The sequence below is a fragment of the Schistocerca cancellata genome, chromosome 2 (genome assembly GCF_023864275.1).
Source record: "Schistocerca cancellata isolate TAMUIC-IGC-003103 chromosome 2, iqSchCanc2.1, whole genome shotgun sequence".
Taxonomy (NCBI): domain Eukaryota; kingdom Metazoa; phylum Arthropoda; class Insecta; order Orthoptera; family Acrididae; genus Schistocerca; species Schistocerca cancellata.
The window spans coordinates 224,049,697-224,068,673 of record NC_064627.1 but is presented as its reverse complement, the minus strand read 5'-3'; the positions used below and the strand labels follow the sequence as shown (position 1 = coordinate 224,068,673).

Below are 18,977 nucleotides of genomic sequence, written 5' to 3'. Positions count from 1 at the left end.
CCTGTTTTTCGTCACAATCCTGTTCAATGACCGTCTGTCGCGATCACTCAAGACACGATTTCCTTGGCGTTGTGACTTAGCGGATATGATTTTCCGCTTTCCCTGTCATGCAGTATAAATCTTCGATATGATGCCTCTCGAAACAACAAACACTTCGGCTACTGTACTGGCCGCTTCCCGCTTCTCCTTGTTGACGGCGACTAATAGCCGATTCTGCGAGGTTATTCCATTACACGCACGCAGCCACTTTTCGGCGTGATGATATTAGTTGCGTCGATTACACGTGAAAGTATTCATAGCAATGGGGAGTTAGCAACAGTCAAGAATAATAATGATTCGTTGCGGAGGCATAGAAAATATTCTGAAGTTGTTAATGTGTGCGACACTACTTGCTGTTAATCGTAGCACGTCATAACCCCTAGGCTTCGCCGGCATAAACTTTCGCTCTACGGGAAAAGCCACCAGTACGCCACACCTACGTAACTAAGAAATTTATAGGGAACATGTGCTGACCGCCGGCCGCGGTGGCCGTGCGGCTCTAGGCACTTCAGTCCGGTACCGCGTGACTGCTACGGTCGCAGGTTCGAATCCTGCCTCGGGAATGGATGTGTGTGTTGTCCTTAGGTTAGTTAGGTTTAAGTAGTTCTAAGTTTTAGGGGACTGATGACCTCATATGTTGAATCCCATAGTGCTCAGAGCCATATGCTGACCTTCTGCTGAAAATATTACTTTATGCTTTCAAATGGGTCATTAATCCATTAATTTATCGTATAGGTTCGTTTATATATATATATATATATGGATCGCAACAGGCGAATCAGAATGGACATAAAAGTTAACACATAAAAGAGAAGGTTTATAATAATCTCTGACACTACTTTTTCGACGTTCTGTGATACTGATGTCACAGTCATACGACATTTCTTAGCACAACACTGTACACTGTATTTCATTACTGACACTTGCAGCGTGCTGAGGACGTGGCGCAAGTGCTGATCGATCGCGGTCAAATACAACAGCGCAACCTGTTGGCTTGGGGGGAATCTGCATTTGTGTTCAAGGATCCATTTCTCGCGGTGTTTCCACATGTCTGTCCAATTCCTTAGTTACTTAATAATGCGAATGGTCTCGTTTCTTTTGTACCGACGTAAAACCAGGGATGTCTGTTGCGAATCCCACAAACCTTGCTTTCACTTCTTAGAAAAATGAGCGCTTTAGCGCTTTTATACTGTTTATGAATACGACTTCTTGGAACAGTGGTTGATACACATGATTCACCTCTTACACATTAAGGTAAAAATTTGAGTGGCGTTTGTTTCAGTGAAACGCCCGCTTGCCGTCTCGTCGACTCACAACGGACCAGAATGCCGCGCTGTCGTCGAGGCTGAGGTAGTGTTAAGTGTTACAGCGGCGAGTAATATTTTCTTGGTCAGCAGGAAGTGTTGCTGGACAGAGAATGTGAGCGTTTGTATCGTGCTTGTGTCCTGGCCGGGGTATAGCGGCAGTAGCCGTCCGTGGTGGTGTGCGGTACTGTGCCTTGCTGGGCTGCGCTACGCCGGCGGTTTTTATTGCCACACAGGCTGCCTGCTAGTCTTTGTGTTTCGCCACCGCCCGACGGCGAAATTGCCGGCAAGGAAAAAATTGTGTTCGCGCGCAGGCTTTCTCGACGTGACTGAGCTTTTAACTCAGCTTCAATGAAGAACACCCGCCTATGGTCATCTTACATAGAAGACGACAAAAACCTGCACATTGCGTCGTAGCTAGCACACGCATCACCGAATCCGAGCTTGTGTTCTGTTTCCGTCCCTAACTACCTCGTCGGCGACTGATGTTAAACCGTAACTTCCGACTTAACAACAACTACTTATGCGCCACGGCGCACGCCGAGTGTCGACCATCCCGTTTCCAATAAAGATCGTCTGACGAAATCGTGTAGCGTCGGTAGAGATCTCTATGGACTGCTACGTGTGCTGACCCTGTAATCACGTGGCAAGTACTTCAGCCAACCCGAGTTAAAACTGCTTAGTGATTACATAATCACGGAACGAGTGTTCCGTATATCTGTGATGTATCTCCACGCGCGGCTGTCGGTTCAGTTTCCTACAAATCTGGTAGCGGAATGTAGTGTAGGAGACAGGTGTTGTAAAGTTTTCGCAGCGTTCAGCGCCATCCTTTCATCCTGTTTAAACTAGGTAAGGCTTTGACAACAGGGGCACCTGCTGCGCCGTAATTGCCTTGTCAAAAACAGCTTCTCATGTTAACTGGTACGCGGGATTCAATATGTCAGTAGCGCTTAGTGCGAATCGTGTCAGTAACAGGCAAGAATCGAAGAACCGCGTGAATGGCAAGGAGAGGTGCTTCAACCAGGGGAGCCGTTACTCTCCCGGAGCTTTCATTGTCATCAGCGCCATCGAATTTGCAAGAAATTACAACCGTGATTTTATAGTAAGACTATCGCCTTATATGACTTCCTCGGTTGGAAGAATTTTTTACTTGAGTTCCTACTTACCTTGGCATTATGCCGTTAAGTTCTTCATGGTTTTAGCGCATGCGTGGATGTCTAAGAACTCTAGCGTCACCGCGTCATAGACGAATATTTCTTTAACACAGTTGGCAGTCTCCCCCATGTACAGTAATTTGATTGTAAAAATAGTTTATCATCAGTGTCTGTAGGGCTAGAAATGCAAGTAACTCTCAATTTTAGCGGATTTCCGTTAGAGGAAAGTTACCAAACCTATGTTTTAGTTAATATACAGGAACAACTCGCGACCCGCGTTCACAGCTTCCCTTCTGCCAGTACCTCGCTCCTAGTTTCCAAACTTCACACAAGCTTACTTGCATGTTGTCTCTCTCTCTCTCTCATCAATGAAACATAGTGGCGAAAAACCGTTAAAAAGCTGCGACAAACAGACTGTGATTAATGACTTCGAAAAGTTTGTTTTTTCTAAAAACCCATCGCTACCTCAGAAATACAGAGCTTAATGGTAAGTTATTTCATTGTTCTTACAGATTATGCGAAATGTAATTTGAAGTTAAATCGTTTTTAGAATCACATGTACATCAACCGGTAAGGATGTGTGCGAGCTACGAGGTTGTATCACAGACGCACTGTAGCCCTAATAGGTCAATCGTAAGTCCAAGACTGTAATCATCAGGGTGTGATTTACGTTGTGCGGAAAGGCAACTTCGATGAGGTAACAACAAACGTGGGAGAATACATAGCGCAGTTCTTCCTTGCAAGTTAAACCTGGCATGAACAGTGTATGGCTTGCCGTTGGCGTGCTACGCGCTGTTGAAGCAGCAGCAGTCAGCGCCAGCCGCCGGCCAAGGGCAGCGCGGAATTCCATGGCCGACCGCCAGCTGTCGCCGTGTCGCGCCCTCACGTGCAGTCTGTGCCGCGCACGCTCCCTGCCTGTCACCGGCTGCGGTTGACGGGGACTCGGGAGAAAGCAGCTGTCGCCTCACACCAGCTGTCCAGAGCAGGGAAACTGCCCGCCTTATTCAATAAGTGGGCTCCCAGCTGAACGTCAACATTAACGACACCACGTTAGGTCGGTATTACACTATCAAATTTCTTTGTCAAAGATTTGATGAAATATTCGTCAAATTTACTTGACAAAGATTTTTGACGTGGCGCTAAAAAGGGGTATTGCACTGTCATCATATTTTTCGTCAAAGTTCAAGATGGCTGACAACAACAACTTGTTATTAACCGCAGCAGTTGCATGTGCCACAATTGCAAAATGGTTCAAATGGCTCTGAGCACTATGGGACTTAACATCTATGGTCATCAGTCCCCTAGAACTTAGAACTACTTAAACCTAACTAACCTAAGAACAGCACCCAACACCCAGCCATCACGAGGCAGAGAAAATCCCTGACCCCGCCGGGAATCGAACCCGGGCGTGGGAAGCGAGAACGCTACCGCACGACCACGAGATGCGGGCGCCACAATTGCACTGTGTGCACATGTGGAAGAGAAGCTGGGGAGAAAAAGGAAACGTACCTGGGCGAAGCCGTGGGTTTTACGACGAGACGGTAAAAGCATTCAACAAAACTTACGTGAGCTTGTACTGGAGGACGTCAAGTCGCCCATAAATTACTTAAGAATGGATGAGCATACATTTAAGTATGTGCACAGTGAAGTGAAGTGTATCCTCATATCACAAAGGACAATACTCACTTAAGAACTGCTATATCTGCCGGCCCGGGTGGCCGAGCGGTTCTAGGCGCTACAGTCTTGAACCGAGCGACCGCTACGGTCGCAGGTTCGAATCCTGCCTCGGGCATGGATGTGTGTGATGTCCTTAGGTTAGTTAGGTTTAATTAGTTCTAAGTTGTAGGGGACTGATGACCTCAGAAGTTAAGTCCCATAGTGCTCAGAGCCAAGCCTCCAATCTTCTTAATCTATTTTTGTATTCAGGGTGCCTCACGTTGTAAAGCGCCTCATCAGCTTCATGCATCTCTGTTAATTTTGTCGATGCACACCAGTTGTATTTGCCGGCAATGCTTATAAAAACACTACAGATCACAGAAAGCTGCAGAGATGCTAGCGCTCCTCGTGGTAACATGTCACATTGCAGTGAACAGAACACAAACGACTTTTATGATTAAATGTACGGCGAGGTCCTAGATTTGATGAAATTTATTTGACGACAGACGAGATTTGACAAATTGCCCTATTACACCATCAGACTTCTTTGACAAAAATATTTGACGTATCAACTTTGACAAAGAAATTTGATAGCGTAATACCGGCCTTAAGAAGAACCATTGGCAAAACCGCAATCCAACTCTTTGCGGTCTTTCGTCCGGTCATATTGAGGGAGCTATCGCCTGGACAAGTAGAATCAAGATGAAAGTCTTATGACAGCAAGACACAAAGAATCAGGTCACATAAGAAAGCAGATCCCGAGATCTGGGGCCAAGTTTTAATGTCGGAGATTATCGTGATCATAATTTACAAAGTAACCCTAGTACAGCACTGCGCTGAAACTAGCCACTCAGACGTCATCACCAATGCCACAGTGTCTCTTTGTTGTTCTGGGCAAGTAAGCCAAATTACGTTCCAGGATTTTGGGTGTGCATATTGATGATGGCATGAACTGGAAGAAGCATATTAATGAAATGCTCAAACGATTTAGCTTCAGTTACATTTTAGATATCTTTTCAAGAAGTTACGCATTTTAACTACACCTTCACTATATTCACTAATAAAGTTCGTCGTAAATAATCCATCGTAATTTCAGGAGAATAGCGATATTTATACCTATAAAACTAGAAGAAAAATGACCTATGTTATCCATTACGAGATCAAAGCTGGCAGTGGCTCAGAAAGTAGTCGTATTGTTGAGGTCAATATTTCTCGCTGCATATTGACTCAAACCTTCAGTAAGCTGATCTCTGAAGGCACCATCGTTCTCAAGCCTAGACGGATCCAGCAACAAAGACCGACCAGCAGTGTTTGCGCCTTTCACCGATGCAATATGAACCACAATGTTGTCAGCAATAGGACGAACTCTTCCAACTCTTTGGACGGCACACAGTGCTTATGTGGGATGCCTGAAGATTCGTCATCAGATTGGAAACTTTATAAATAGTCAGTGTCTTCTGCCTGGTAACCATTTTCAGAGTCGGTACCACCAGCAAAAATCACTTGATTCACGGTTTAACTGTTGCTAAAATACGTTTCCTCTGCGTACAAATATTCACAGTGAGACAGTTCAAACACTGATATAGAAAGTTATTAAATGTAAAGTTGTTCGTCTCGAAGGAATGAAACTAAATGGCCGCAGACTTTCGAGCGTCCAAACGCTTCTCGATTTCACTCAGCCCTGAATTGACGTTCATAGGAGCTGTACCTTCGTATCATACAGAACATATTGAATTAAAAGAGCATGGACAGGGTGTCTGTATTGTTAAACTTAGTATCCGAAAGCCACGGGAAAGGTTATGCTATTTGAAGTGCTGTATATGACGCACAGATGTGACTAAATGATTCGGTGCATGGCGCTAAATAGACACTATATTTGAATAGTCTGTTACAGATATATGTTTAATGAACATGGCAGCACCTCACGAGTTAATCGACTGTGAACGTGGATTAATAATCAGTTTAAGGCGCTTGGGTCATAGTATATCCGAAGACGCAAAAGACTTTCAGTTTTCGAGGTCAACAGTGACAAGGACGGATCTTCGGCATCCGAGACACAAGATTTCCACACACTTAAACCTCCACATCACAAATGTTTGACGTACAGACGTGACGTCATCTCACAGGGCCATACGGTCTACTGCAAGTCAGATGGCCGCCAATTTGAAAGTGGGGGGGTCCGGAAGCCGTTTCTACCAGGCTGTTCGGAGATTAACGCACCGCGGAGACTTCAGCAGTTGACGACTGACTGGTGTCCCTTTGGTGTCCCATGACATTCGGACACCCCGTGTTCTGTCCCAGTTTAAGAGAGAGGACTAGTTAACTTAGAGCAGAAAATACTGTTGAATACTGATAGGAGTTAACATATTCATCCTATCATTTCCCTCGTACCTCTCATACTGCCACACTGAGCGGTCCAGCCGATCTTAGAAGGGAGATGTCCCCAGCGGTAGGATCGACGATTGAAACCAAATATACGGTGATGTAGGTAAAGAGTCCAAGTATCACACCCCGCATCCGTTCACCCTGCTGATTCCTCGTTTGCAAGTAATTGACGAAAAAGAATTTCGAAATTTTGCGTGAAGCGTAATAACGTTAAAAAAGCCGTAATACGTAGACTGTTTGCGTGGTGTAGTAGATAGGATAATAGCGTCACACGCAGGTGGTTATGGGTTCGAATATCGTCAGGTGCAGTAAAGTTTTTTTAGTTTTAAATCTTTACTGAAATGACTTTGATAATTATTTTTATTCAATTAATTGGTTTAAATTTAATTTTTGATTTCTATTTTGTTGTCACATCATTTTACTCACCCTATGTACTTTCCATTTGTTTCATTTCCTCTTTATGTCATTCTTTTTCCAATCGGAATTTTTGTGAATATGAATTTAATTTTATTTATCTGTTACAATAATCAATTATTTGCAAAATCCGATCTACGATTTAAAAAACACAAGACGAAATAATATATTTGAATTGACTGTACAGTGGTGTGAAAAATGTATGTTTCGGTCCAGATGTGCAATATTTTGCACGATAATTGTCATACAAACATTATTTTAAAACACAATCCATATACCAGTTGTGCTGTGGACAAAATAACGCAGATGAAGATTTAAAAGAAACAAGTTTTATAAGTAAAACGAAATTAAAGCAAAATGAGAAATAGGTATAATGAACGCAATAATGTGGACGAAAAAACAGGATGATAAAAGAAATTAAATCGAAATTAAGACACAAAATTAATCAAAAATACAACGAAAAAGTGGAAAAAGAGTGATAGGAGGAAAAATAAGAACAAATGAAGAAGTTGATATGTGATTGAAGTTACGAAGGAATAGAAATAAAAAATTACATTTAAATCAATTAATTGAATAAAAATGGTGAGCAGTCATTTCGATAATGATTTAAAGGTAAATAATTCGAACCCACAACTTCCTATATTGAAGCTGTTATCTTATCCATTAAACCACGCAAAAACGCTATACACTGTGTGATCAGAAGAATCCGGACACCTGGCTGAAAATGACTTAAAAGTTCGTGGCGCCTGCCATCGGTAATGTTGGAATTCAATATGGTGTTGGCCCACCCTTAGCCTTGATGACAGGTTCCACTCTCGGAGGCATATGTTCAATAAGGTGCTGGAAGGTTTCTTGGGGAATGGCAGCCTATTCTTCACGGAGTGCTGCATTGAGGAGAGGTATCGATGTCGATCGGGGAGGCCTGGCACGGAATCGGTTTTCCAAAACGTTCCAAACGTGTTGTATAGGATTCAGGTCAGGACTCTGTGGAGGCCAGTCCATTACAGGGATATTATTATCGTGTAATCACTCCGCCCAAGTCCTTGCATTATGAACAGGTGCTCGATCGTGTTGAAAGATGCAATCGCCATCCCCGAATTGCTCTTCAACAGTGGGAAGCAAGAAGGTGCTTAAAACATCAATATAGGTCTGTGGTGTGATGATGCCTCGCAAAAGAACAAGGGGTGCAACCCCCCTCCATGAAAAACACGACCACACCATAACACCACCACCCCTGAATTTTGCTGTTGGCGCTACACACGTTGGCAGATGACGTTCACCGGGCATTCGCCATATCCACATCCTGCCATCGGATCGCCACATTGTGTACCGTGATTCGTCACTCCACACAACGTTATTCCACTGTTCAGTCGTCCAATGTTTATGCTCCTTACACCAAGCGAGGCGTCGTTTGTCATTTACCGGCGTGATATGTGGCTTATGAGCAGCCACTCGACCATGAAATCCAAGTTTTCTCATCTCCCGCCTAACTGTCGTACTTGCAGTGGATCCTGAAGCAGTTTGAAATTCCGGTGTGATGGTCTGGATAGATGTCTGCCTATTACACATTATGACCCTCTTCAACTGTCGGAGGTCTGTCAGTCAACAGACGAGGTCGACCTGTACTCTTTTGTGCTGTACGTGTCCCTTCACGTTTCCACTTCACTACCACATGGGAAACAGTGGACCTAGGGATGTCTAGGAGTGTGGGAATCTCGCGTAGAGACGTATAACACAAGTGGCACCCAATCACCTGACCACGTTCGAAGTCCGAGAGTTCGGCGGAGCGCCCCATTCTGCTCTCTCACGATGTCTAATGACTACTGAGGTCGCTGATACAGAGTACCTGGCAGTAGGTGCACGTAATATGATAAACGTATGTTGTTGGGGGTGTCCGGACGCTCTTTATCACATAGTGCGTATCGCAAGTTTTTTTAATGCTATTGAGCATTACGCGAAATTCCAAAACTTTTTCATCAATTACTCGCGAACCATGGCCCAGCAAGGTGAAAGGCTGCAGTGTGTGATAACTGGGATCTTTACCTACATAACCGTATAAATGATTCCTGTTTTGTGATCCCCAATGGCTGTACTCTTAGCGTGCTATTCTCGTGCAGCGTATGCATGTAACTCGCTTCATCACTTCAAGCAATGAAGTTACAACTTCGAAATTCCCTCGTCCGTGGAGTGATAAGAGACAGTTTTCGAAGGTATAAGCACCAATCAACTGTGAAATTTTTGAAAAACTTAACACCAGTTCCACCCCAATCCAGTGTTGTGCTCCGTCCTGTAATGATCTCGTCGTAGGCAGGACATTAACCCTAACCGTCATACCTTCCTTCGTTTCTATCTTGTTGCCACACCTATAAAGCATAAAAATAAGTATTGAGATGGAGGTTCTTCCACCTTTCACAATGGAAAAGTACTAAAGTATACGCGTTTGATGATCGGAATTATTGTACAAGAATCTTAGAAAAGCGGTAAAGATAAAAATGTTATTTGTCTCATTTGTAAGGTTCTTGTACAATGATTCTTATGATAAAGGCTTATTCCTTCGAAATGCGTCAATTTAAGTGCTTTTGCATCTTGAGGCACGGTTGCGCTTGATCTTTAACATATATTTTAACAACCTCCTATCCTTATGGGTAAAATCAACGCATAAAGAATGCTCCCCTTGTCCGTTAATAATATTTTTTTTCGCCCAAATATTATATTTAGGAGTGAAGGCAATGTTTTTCTGTTCACATGACTTTTTACAGAGTTGTTTTTTGACTCAATACTAAAAATGTATTAACGTATATTTCTATACAGCCTGTACGTGGATCACATTTCATTTTAGTACAAATATGCCAGAGATAGTTTTGTTGCTGTATCGTATAAACAAGGCAGGGAAGCCATAAACCGTCAATGTTGTTATACAGTTGCTCAGAGCTTGTAAATGAGATATTAATGCGTGTAAACTTTTGCGAACGGTAACACTGCCTGAACTCTGTGCCGTGAAGAAAATAAATACATAATAAATAAAATAAAACTAGGCACATCGTACCATTTTCATGTTTCGATATTATAGCACTGTGAAGTCTTGGAAGGCAGACATCCAGGAAAATAAAAATTTTTGGTGCGTGTAGTCTGCAGGTTCCGTAGTGGCTGGCTGTGATATTATTTACCCATGAATTCCTCGTGTGTAACGAATCCACAGTGATTGAGTGTTGTGAGTTACACGCAACGCTGTAATTGTTCGATTTCCATTTTATAACTGCAATGTCTTTTATCTCACGAAACATTAGAAAAGATAGAACGCCATTACATTTCCTATGACATAATGTATTCAAAGCATAAGGCGCCAAAGAAAAACTTAGTTCTTCTTCTAATGTACAGCAGTGAGTGGATGTGTTGCGTGGTAGGAGTCTAGGAAATGAAAATAATATATTTCAAAAAACACGCGTCGCTGATATGTTACTAGAATTGTCGTCAGTATCTATGCGTTGGACATGTTTTGTTTCCTGGTAACACTAACGTACTTGCAGGAGGAACGAACAGTAGTTGTAGAGTATACCTTTAAGCGTAGTTCGCAGGTTTGTCTTAAGTGATAACTCGCTCGTATTCCACTTATAGCCAAAGTTGCGTAAGAGCGACAAATCAGAAACACTTTGAAATACGTGTGCGTGCTGAAGATCGGTGTGAAAGCCTATATTGTCCACTCTACAGAGCCGAAATGGCAACGTTTCTCCGGGGGTACCGTGTGAACGGCTGACTACTTTTTTTTTAGTGCGCCATTTGAGTTTTAACGCGGATATCCTCCAGGAAAGCACACAACAGCATGGCGGAGTGTCCTTCCGCGTTACAGGTGGAAGTCCAATGAAAACGTGATGGCTGCCGGGGGGTGGGGAAGGGGAAGCGCCACACCGCAGTTCCGCTGGAGTGGTGGGGGAGTGACATTCTCCCTCCTCTTTCTGTTGCAGTGCAGCCGTTTCTGTCGTTTTGTTTCTCGCGGGGGTTAGCATACGGTTTACAGGCTTTCTGTAGCAGTAAAGCGTGGTGTTTCGCGGAAAGAACGTCTTCCTGCCAGTGATTCTCATTTGTGTTGACGAAGCATTTCCGTAATATAGCGTGTTGATTGAACTTGTTGCACACTTTCCGAAGACTGCGTACAATAAGTTGAACATTATTGCTGTATTCATCTCTTAGTCTTCCTCTCATCTAATCTTCAGCATTCTTCTGTAGCACAACGTCTCAAAGGCCTATGTTCTCTTCTTGTCTGAACTTCAGGCTACACTCCATACGAATAATTTCAGGGAAGACTTGCTAAAACTTAAATCTATATTCGATTTTAACAAATTTATCTTGCTGCGAAACGTTTTTCTTACCATTGCGAGCCTGCGATTTAGATCGTCTCTCTTCGGCCATCATTAGTAATTTTACTGCCCAATTAACAGAACTAATCTACTACTTTCAGTGCCGCATTTCCTAACCTAATTCCATCTCAATCAGCTGATTTAATTCGATTGCATTCCATTATCTTTGTTTTGCTTTTGTTGATGTTCTTCTTACGTCATCCTTTCAAGACACTATTCATTCTGTGCGGCTGCACTTCCAAGAACTTTGCTGTCAGTGATAGAATTACAACGTCGTTGGCAAACCTCAACGTTGTTTTAGCCTCCCTGAACATTAATTATTTCTCCAGACGTTTCTTATACTTCCTTTACTGCTTGCTCATTGTACAGAATGAATAACATCGAAGGTAGACTTCAACCCAGTTTCACTCCCACCTCAACTGCTGCCTCCCTTTCATGCTCTTCGACTCTTACGAGTACAACTGCCTTCTGGTTTCTGTGCAAGATGTAACTAACCTTTCGCTATCTGTATTTTACTCCTTCAACCTTCAGAATTTTGAAGTGTGTGTTCCAACCATCATTGTCAAAACTTCTAAGTCTACAAATGCTATGTTCGTAGGTTTGCCTTTCTTTAACCTCTCTTCTAAGATAAGTTGTCGGATCAGTATTGCCTCAGGTTTTTCGGAACCAAAAATGGCCTTTCCTACCTGTTTTTATCAGTTTCTCCATTCGTCTGAAAGCAATTTGTGTCAGTATTTTTCGATTATGGCTTGTTAAACTGATAATTCGGTTACATTCATATCTGTCAGCACCTGCTCTCTTTAGAATTGAAATTGTTGCGTTAATCTGGAAGTCTGGGGTATTCCATGGGTCTCATGCATAGTGCACACAAGACAGAATAATTTTGTCATGGCTGGATCTCCCAAGGATATCAGTAATTCTGAATGTCGTCCACTCCGGGAGCCTTTCAGTGCTATGTCAAATTCTTTCGCACAGTATCCTTCTCACGTCACTTCATCTACTTTCTCTTCCCTTTCTATAACATTGCCTTAAAGTTCGTTTCCCTTCTATAGCTCCTCAGTATATTCGTTCCACGTTTCAACTTCCCCTTCTTCGCCTAGTACTGGTTTTGCATCTGAGCTCTTAATATTCATACAGCTGCTTCTATTTTCTCCAAAAGCCTCTTCAATTTTCGTATAGGCGGTATCCATTTTTGCCCTTGTGATACACGCTTCTATCCATCGAACCTATCGGTAAGAAATGTTGGAGCACGTTTCTGAATTACTTCGCTGTCTTCCTTTAATCCGGCCTCGTGGCAGTCTCAAACAGTCGAGCAGTACTCATGAATGGATCGCACAAGTGTTCTCTACGCGGTCTTCTTCATTGATGACCTGCGCTTTCTTAGAATGCTTCCAGTAAGCCGAAGTCGACCATTCAGCTTCCTACAACCTGCCTTATGTTCTCTTTCCATTTCATCTCGCTTTACATCACTACGCTTAGATATTTAATCTACTCGATAAGCTAGAATGTGAGATACTAGAATAATATTTACGTCTTATTTAGAGTAGATTGGCGAATTACATATTAATCAGTTAATGTCTCAGGAAATTAGCTGTAATGAAACCGCCTGTCAGACACATTTATTTTGAATTTTTGAACTTGAATTGTGGCATGTTACAGTTTATAAGCCATAATCTCTATAGCTCTTGCAGCAATTGGGTATAACAGCAATGTTCACTCTACGATAGTGTTTCGTTCCATACTACGTTGCCAAATTCCCACCACAGCATCAGAATAGGAGTAATTACTCACGAAAAGCTAACCGTGACCCGTCCATCATTCTGCTATTATTAGGCTGAGTGTCGTAGTTACGCCACATGCAAGTAAATATGTTTGCGAAAAAGGAACTGCTCGAAACGGCACACTTTTCAAGAAACGAGTGTTCAGTTCAATTCTTGGGCAGTCCGCCTAATGATCATTGCAGATATTGGCATCATTAAGTTATTTTTGGCTTGATTGGATGCACGAAAAAATTACTAGATGAATTACTGTATTGAAATTTATGTGAATAAATTTTCATCTGGATTCCAGTTTCTATATTCATATTTTTCTACCTACATGTGTCATGTGGCAGACTATGATGTAGTGCTAAGGGCAGTTGTCTTGAAGACGATTTTATTCAGATATCAGTCAAAAATAAACATTGCATTTAGAAACAGTTCGTTCTCGGATTAAGTGGACTGCACGAAATGGCAAATGGAATAAGGCGTAGGACAAGCCTTCTTTAAGTGATGCGATGTTTGATCAATATCGTCTACTACGAAGTCACTGTCATTTCATTTAAGCAGAATGGCTGTAGCTAAATGCGTTATTAAAAAGTTAAATATTTTGGGCTACACAGTAAGTTATTCTATAAAGCAAACAGTATGTCGAAGTGTAAACCTCGTTATCAAGTCGCAAAACCATTGTTGTTACGTGCTATGTGCATTTTATTTCTAAATAAAAAATGTGGCTACGCGTTTCGCGCCTCATCTCATCATCAGTTGATCATTATCTTGCTAAGCTTAATCTAAACTGCGTGACGTTAAGGATGCACCATTTTTGTGGAATGTTGCTGATATCTTCCGGAATATTTCTCGCCTAATGAATGAAGGCTGTGAACAATGCTACTGCCTAATAAAAAATTACATTTGTAAAATTCATACCTCTTGGCTGTGATTTTCGTTTTGCGTTTTATAACTTCACTTACGGACTGTCGTTGCATGGTTGTAGTCAGACCCGTTAAGTTCTTTCTGGCGAGGCATATATTGATGCAAACGCTTGTAGTTTTGATTACAGCACTTTACAGATGCGGCGTCAGCACATTCGAACCAATGAATAGTAAGCGTGGTGCACAAAGAGGTTGGTCTTCGGATGCCGATCACTTTCACACTGACATACAATTTACTTTTATATCAATAATTGGAAATATTTTCAAATTGTGAAAGACATATTTAATAGATGGGGAAAGATTAAAACTAAAACTGTATTTTATTGAGATTGACCATCAGTGTGATGGAATCGTCATGTAGTTAAACTTATGTGCAATGAAAAGATTACTTTTGCTATTTACACTCCTGGAAATGGAAAAAGGAACACATTGACACCGGTGTGTCAGACCCACCATACTTGCTCCGGACACTGCGAGAGGGCTGTACAAGCAATGATCACACGCACGGCACAGCGGACACACCAGGAACCGCATTTGTGCACCGCCGCCGTCAGTGTCAGCCAGTTTGCCGTGGCATACGGAGCTCCATCGCAGTCTTTAACACTGGTAGCATGCCGCGACAGCGTGGACGTGAACCGTATGTGCAGTTGACGGACTTTGAGCGAGGGCGTATAGTGGACATGCGGGAGGCCGGGTGGACGTACCGCCGAATTGCTCAACACGTGGGGCGTGAGGTCTCCACAGTACATCGATGTTGTCGCCAGTGGTCGGCGGAAGGTGCACGTGCCCGTCGACCTGGGACCGGACCGCAGCGACGCACGGATGCACGCCAAGACCGTAGGATCCTACGCAGTGCCGTAGGGGACCGCACCGCCACTTCCCAGCAAATTAGGGACACTGTTGCTCCTGGGGTATCGGCGAGGACCATTCGCAACCGTCTCCATGAAGCTGGGCTACGGTCCCGCACACCGTTAGGCCGTCTTCCGCTCACGCCCCAACATCGTGCAGCCCGCCTCCAGTGGTGTCGCGACAGGCGTGAATGGAGGGACGAATGGAGACGTGTCGTCTTCAGCGATGAGAGTCGCTTCTGCCTTGGTGCCAATGATGGTCGTATGCGTGTTTGGCGCCGTGCAGGTGAGCGCCACAATCAGGACTGCATACGACCGAGGCACACAGGGCCAACACCCGGCATCATGGTGTGGGGAGCGATCTCCTACACTGGCCGTACACCACTGGTGATCGTCGAGGGGACACTGAATAGTGCACGGTACATCCAAACCGTCATCGAACCCATCGTTCTACCATTCCTAGACCGGCAAGGGAACTTGCTGTTCCAACAGGACAATGCACGTCCGCATGTATCCCGTGCCACCCAACGTGCTCTAGAAGGTGTAAGTCAACTACCCTGGCCAGCAAGATCTCCGGATCTGTCCCCCATTGAGCATGTTTGGGACTGGATGAAGCGTCGTCTCACGCGGTCTGCACGTCCAGCACGAACGCTGGTCCAACTGAGGCGCCAGGTGGAAATGGCATGGCAAGCCGTTCCACAGGACTACATCCAGCATCTCTACGATCGTCTCCATGGGAGAATAGCAGCCTGCATTGCTGCGAAAGGTGGATATACACTGTACTAGTGCCGACATTGTGCATGCTCTGTTGCCTGTGTCTATGTGCCTGTGGTTCTGTCAGTGTGATCATGTGATGTATCTGACCCCAGGAATGTGTCAATAAAGTTTCCCCTTCCTGGGACAATGAATTCACGGTGTTCTTATTTCAATTTCCAGGAGTGTACAAGAACATATCGTACACAAACAAGTTCTAAAAGTTTCCAATACTTAAACTGTTTTATTGAATATGAACGTGTGATGTTTAAGTGCCAAAATGTCAGCAGATTTTATTAATAAAGTCAAGAAAATATAACACACAGTTCCTACGAGAAACGGGTCTCATTTCGCACGAATTAGATACCGTGATGTAGACAATATGCATCGTGCAGTGGCTGTAGCCATCTAACGGTTGTGTTCTGCAGATGAACGTGGGGAGGGAGCCCTTTTGTGTGCGAAGGCGACCTTCTGGCAGGGCGTGTCCCGCCGGTTATTGGCTTGGCCAGCTGCCCGCCGCAGCACACGGAAAAACTAAACCTTGCCGCCGCTTGTTGAAGGCAATGCGCACCTTACGGGGACGAGCTATCGCCAGCCGTGTTAATCGCACTCCTCTAACGTGTTTCCAACATAAGGAACGGCTGACGACGCAGCCTCATGAAGGCAGCCGTTGGTACTGCTTTGTCAGGGTGTCGACGCGTGGCGCGGTGACAACCCTTGTGTCACGTCACGTTACGATAGTCGACCGGATCCTCAAGTATTATTTCGCGCACACTGCTTTGAAGACTCAACGGGTCTTGGCTCGGGTCTTTCATGGTCAACGAGTGTGCAAGTGGGAGAAAGTGAATTAACATTGATTTGCTCGCGGTACCGAACTGCGAAATTACTTCTGATGCGTAACGTCACGTCGGCCTGGTGACTTAACCTGTGCAGCGTCACTTAGTTTAAAGTGAACGTGTTTCATTTTGTGTGATGGCTGATCTGCCCAATGTGTGCTCCAGCGGTGAGACGAGACTGCTTACGTGTTCTGTTGTAGGCTCTCTTTTATATCCGATCCCCTGCCTTCATTGCTCGGTAAGGGATTTTCATTTTTTGTGCTTATGTCCAAGAAGTGACTTTAGGTAATCATAATAAATTTGCGAAGATCCAAGTTCAGATATAAATCTGGTCGTCGTTCAGAAGAGTATGCCTAGTGTTAAATAAAGTACGCAGTCAGAAATGTTTTCAACAAAGACACTGGAGATTTCGTGTCCAGTAAATATTTAAATGCCTCATTACCTACAGCACGTTTCATTTTGACAAAAAACTGAATGTATATTTTGTAGAACACACTTTTTCAGTTGCGTGTTAAAGAGCACTCTGTGAATGATGACAGATGTCGACGCGGAGAGTCTTTCACCCGCCTACTTGTGCGTTATTTTTGGAAATGACACTGCCTACAAAAATTGCAAGTCACTCCAACCTTATGGCTCATGCATCCTATTTGTGCGGGAAGCGTTACCAGCGGAGGAGTACTTACATACGAGTGCACTAACGTCTCATAGTCCCTCAAGTAAAAATGTACTGAAATTTATCGGCAAATTTCGCGCGATAGCAAGTTTTGTAGTTGTGCCAATTCATAGTGGCTGTTTTTCCTGAATAAACTTGAATCCTCGTTTTTCTTCAGGTGCAGTTATATTCCGATTTACTCTTCAGAATGTTTTTGTTGTTGATGATGATACCGTGTTAAAATGTCTGTGATTCTACGTGTCTCCTCCGTTTAGACACTCAGAGGTGCTCGTAGATGGCGTAGTTCCGCTAGGACAACTCACGGTCTAGAGTTAAGCGCACCTTAGGCCCTTTAATGTGACTCACTAATGATCAGTCAGCCGCGGAGGAGAACTCAGTTAATACAACTACAACGTTTCCAGAATCAGATTTTCACTCTGCAGCGGAGTGTGCGCTGATATGAAACTTCCTGGCAGATTAAAACTGGGTGCCGGACCGAGACTCGATCTCGGGACCTTTGCCTTTCGCGGGCAAGTGTTCTACGAGACGAGTTACTGGCAGAAGTAAAGCTGTGAGGACGGGGCGTGAGTCGTGCTTGGGTGGCTCAGTTAGTAGAGCACTTGCCCGCGAAAGACAAAGGTCCCGAGTTCGAGTCTCGGTCCGGCACACAGTTTTAATCTGCCAGGAAGTTTCATATCAGCGCACACTCCGCTGCAGAGTGAAAATCTCATTCTGGAAACGTCCCCCAGGCTGTGGCTAAGCCATGTCTCCGCAATATCCTTTCTTTCAGGGGTGCTAGTTCTGCCAGATTCGCAGGAGGGCTTCTGTAAAGTTTGGAAGGTAGGAGACGAGGCACTGGCAGAAGTAAAGCTGTGACGACGGGGCGTGAGTCGTGCTTGGGTAGCTCAGTTGGTAGAGCACTTGCCCGCGAAAGGCGAAGGTCCCGAATTCGAGTCTCGGTCCGCAACACAGTTTTAATCTGCCAGGAAGTTTCAACTATAACGTTAATTGAGGGATCGCTAATCCTGTCTCTAAGTACAACAGCTGCTTCTACGGATGAGGTTTCTGTAGACAAGTAAAGATATTATTAAGGGACACAAAAGCGCTATAAAACTGTTGATGTTTTTACCAGGACCGAAAAGGATTCATTTCTGTGATCGAATATGTGATAGTAACACAGTTTTTTTTGAAGAAATATTCTATTTGCATTTCTTTTACAGCTGTAGTAAAAAACTATAGATCTATCACTAATCTTGCGTTTAGTAGATGTATTGATACCCAAACACACACAGGCACACAGCCTAATAATTTTGATAGGTACATATATAGTACATTACGGAAAGCTGAATGGCGGATACTATTTTCTGTGTCGTGTCTGTTCCCTTTCATGTGAAGTAGACACATCACTGCATTGTTCTCGTGTGGTTTATGTTCTTCCGCTGTCATTCTCTAAACAGTTTTCGAAGTTCGATTGGCATCTTTTTCCACCACGTGAAATCATTGCTGTTGAAACAAAATCATCGCCTGACTGCTGTCCTTTTTTCATACGTCGTATGACTTTATGCACATCATTTGGCATTACTTCTAGATTTCCGTTGTATTAAACATGTAGATATGTATTCTGCAAGCCACTATACAGCTGATGGAAGAGGGAATTACGTACTAACATTAGCGAATTCAAGTCATCTTCCGTTCACTCACTGAGTGAAGGAAGGGAGTTGGCTGAAACCTTTCTCTGTACGCGCCCTTAGTTGTTTTTTCTTCCTCATATGTTCGCTACGCGTGATACACAATGATGACAGTACTTTTATCGGTCAGTCTTCATCGAATAGCTTTTTTAAAAATTTACCATTCATAGTTTCGTTTGATCAACATCTGTCTGAAATAACCTT

The 18,977-nt window shown here is 43.7% G+C and overlaps 1 protein-coding gene and 1 non-coding gene across 4 annotated transcripts in view; both read left to right on the top strand.

Moving 5' to 3' along the window:
* Positions 1–18,977, top strand: part of LOC126161549 (serine/threonine-protein kinase 26) — a 649,054-nt gene that overhangs the window by 474,908 nt on the left and 155,169 nt on the right. The gene's annotated exons all lie outside the window — the stretch shown is intronic.
* Trnaq-uug (transfer RNA glutamine (anticodon UUG)) lies at positions 4,206–4,289 on the top strand. Its single transcript has one exon. It is a non-coding gene; the product is annotated as a tRNA-Gln (tRNA).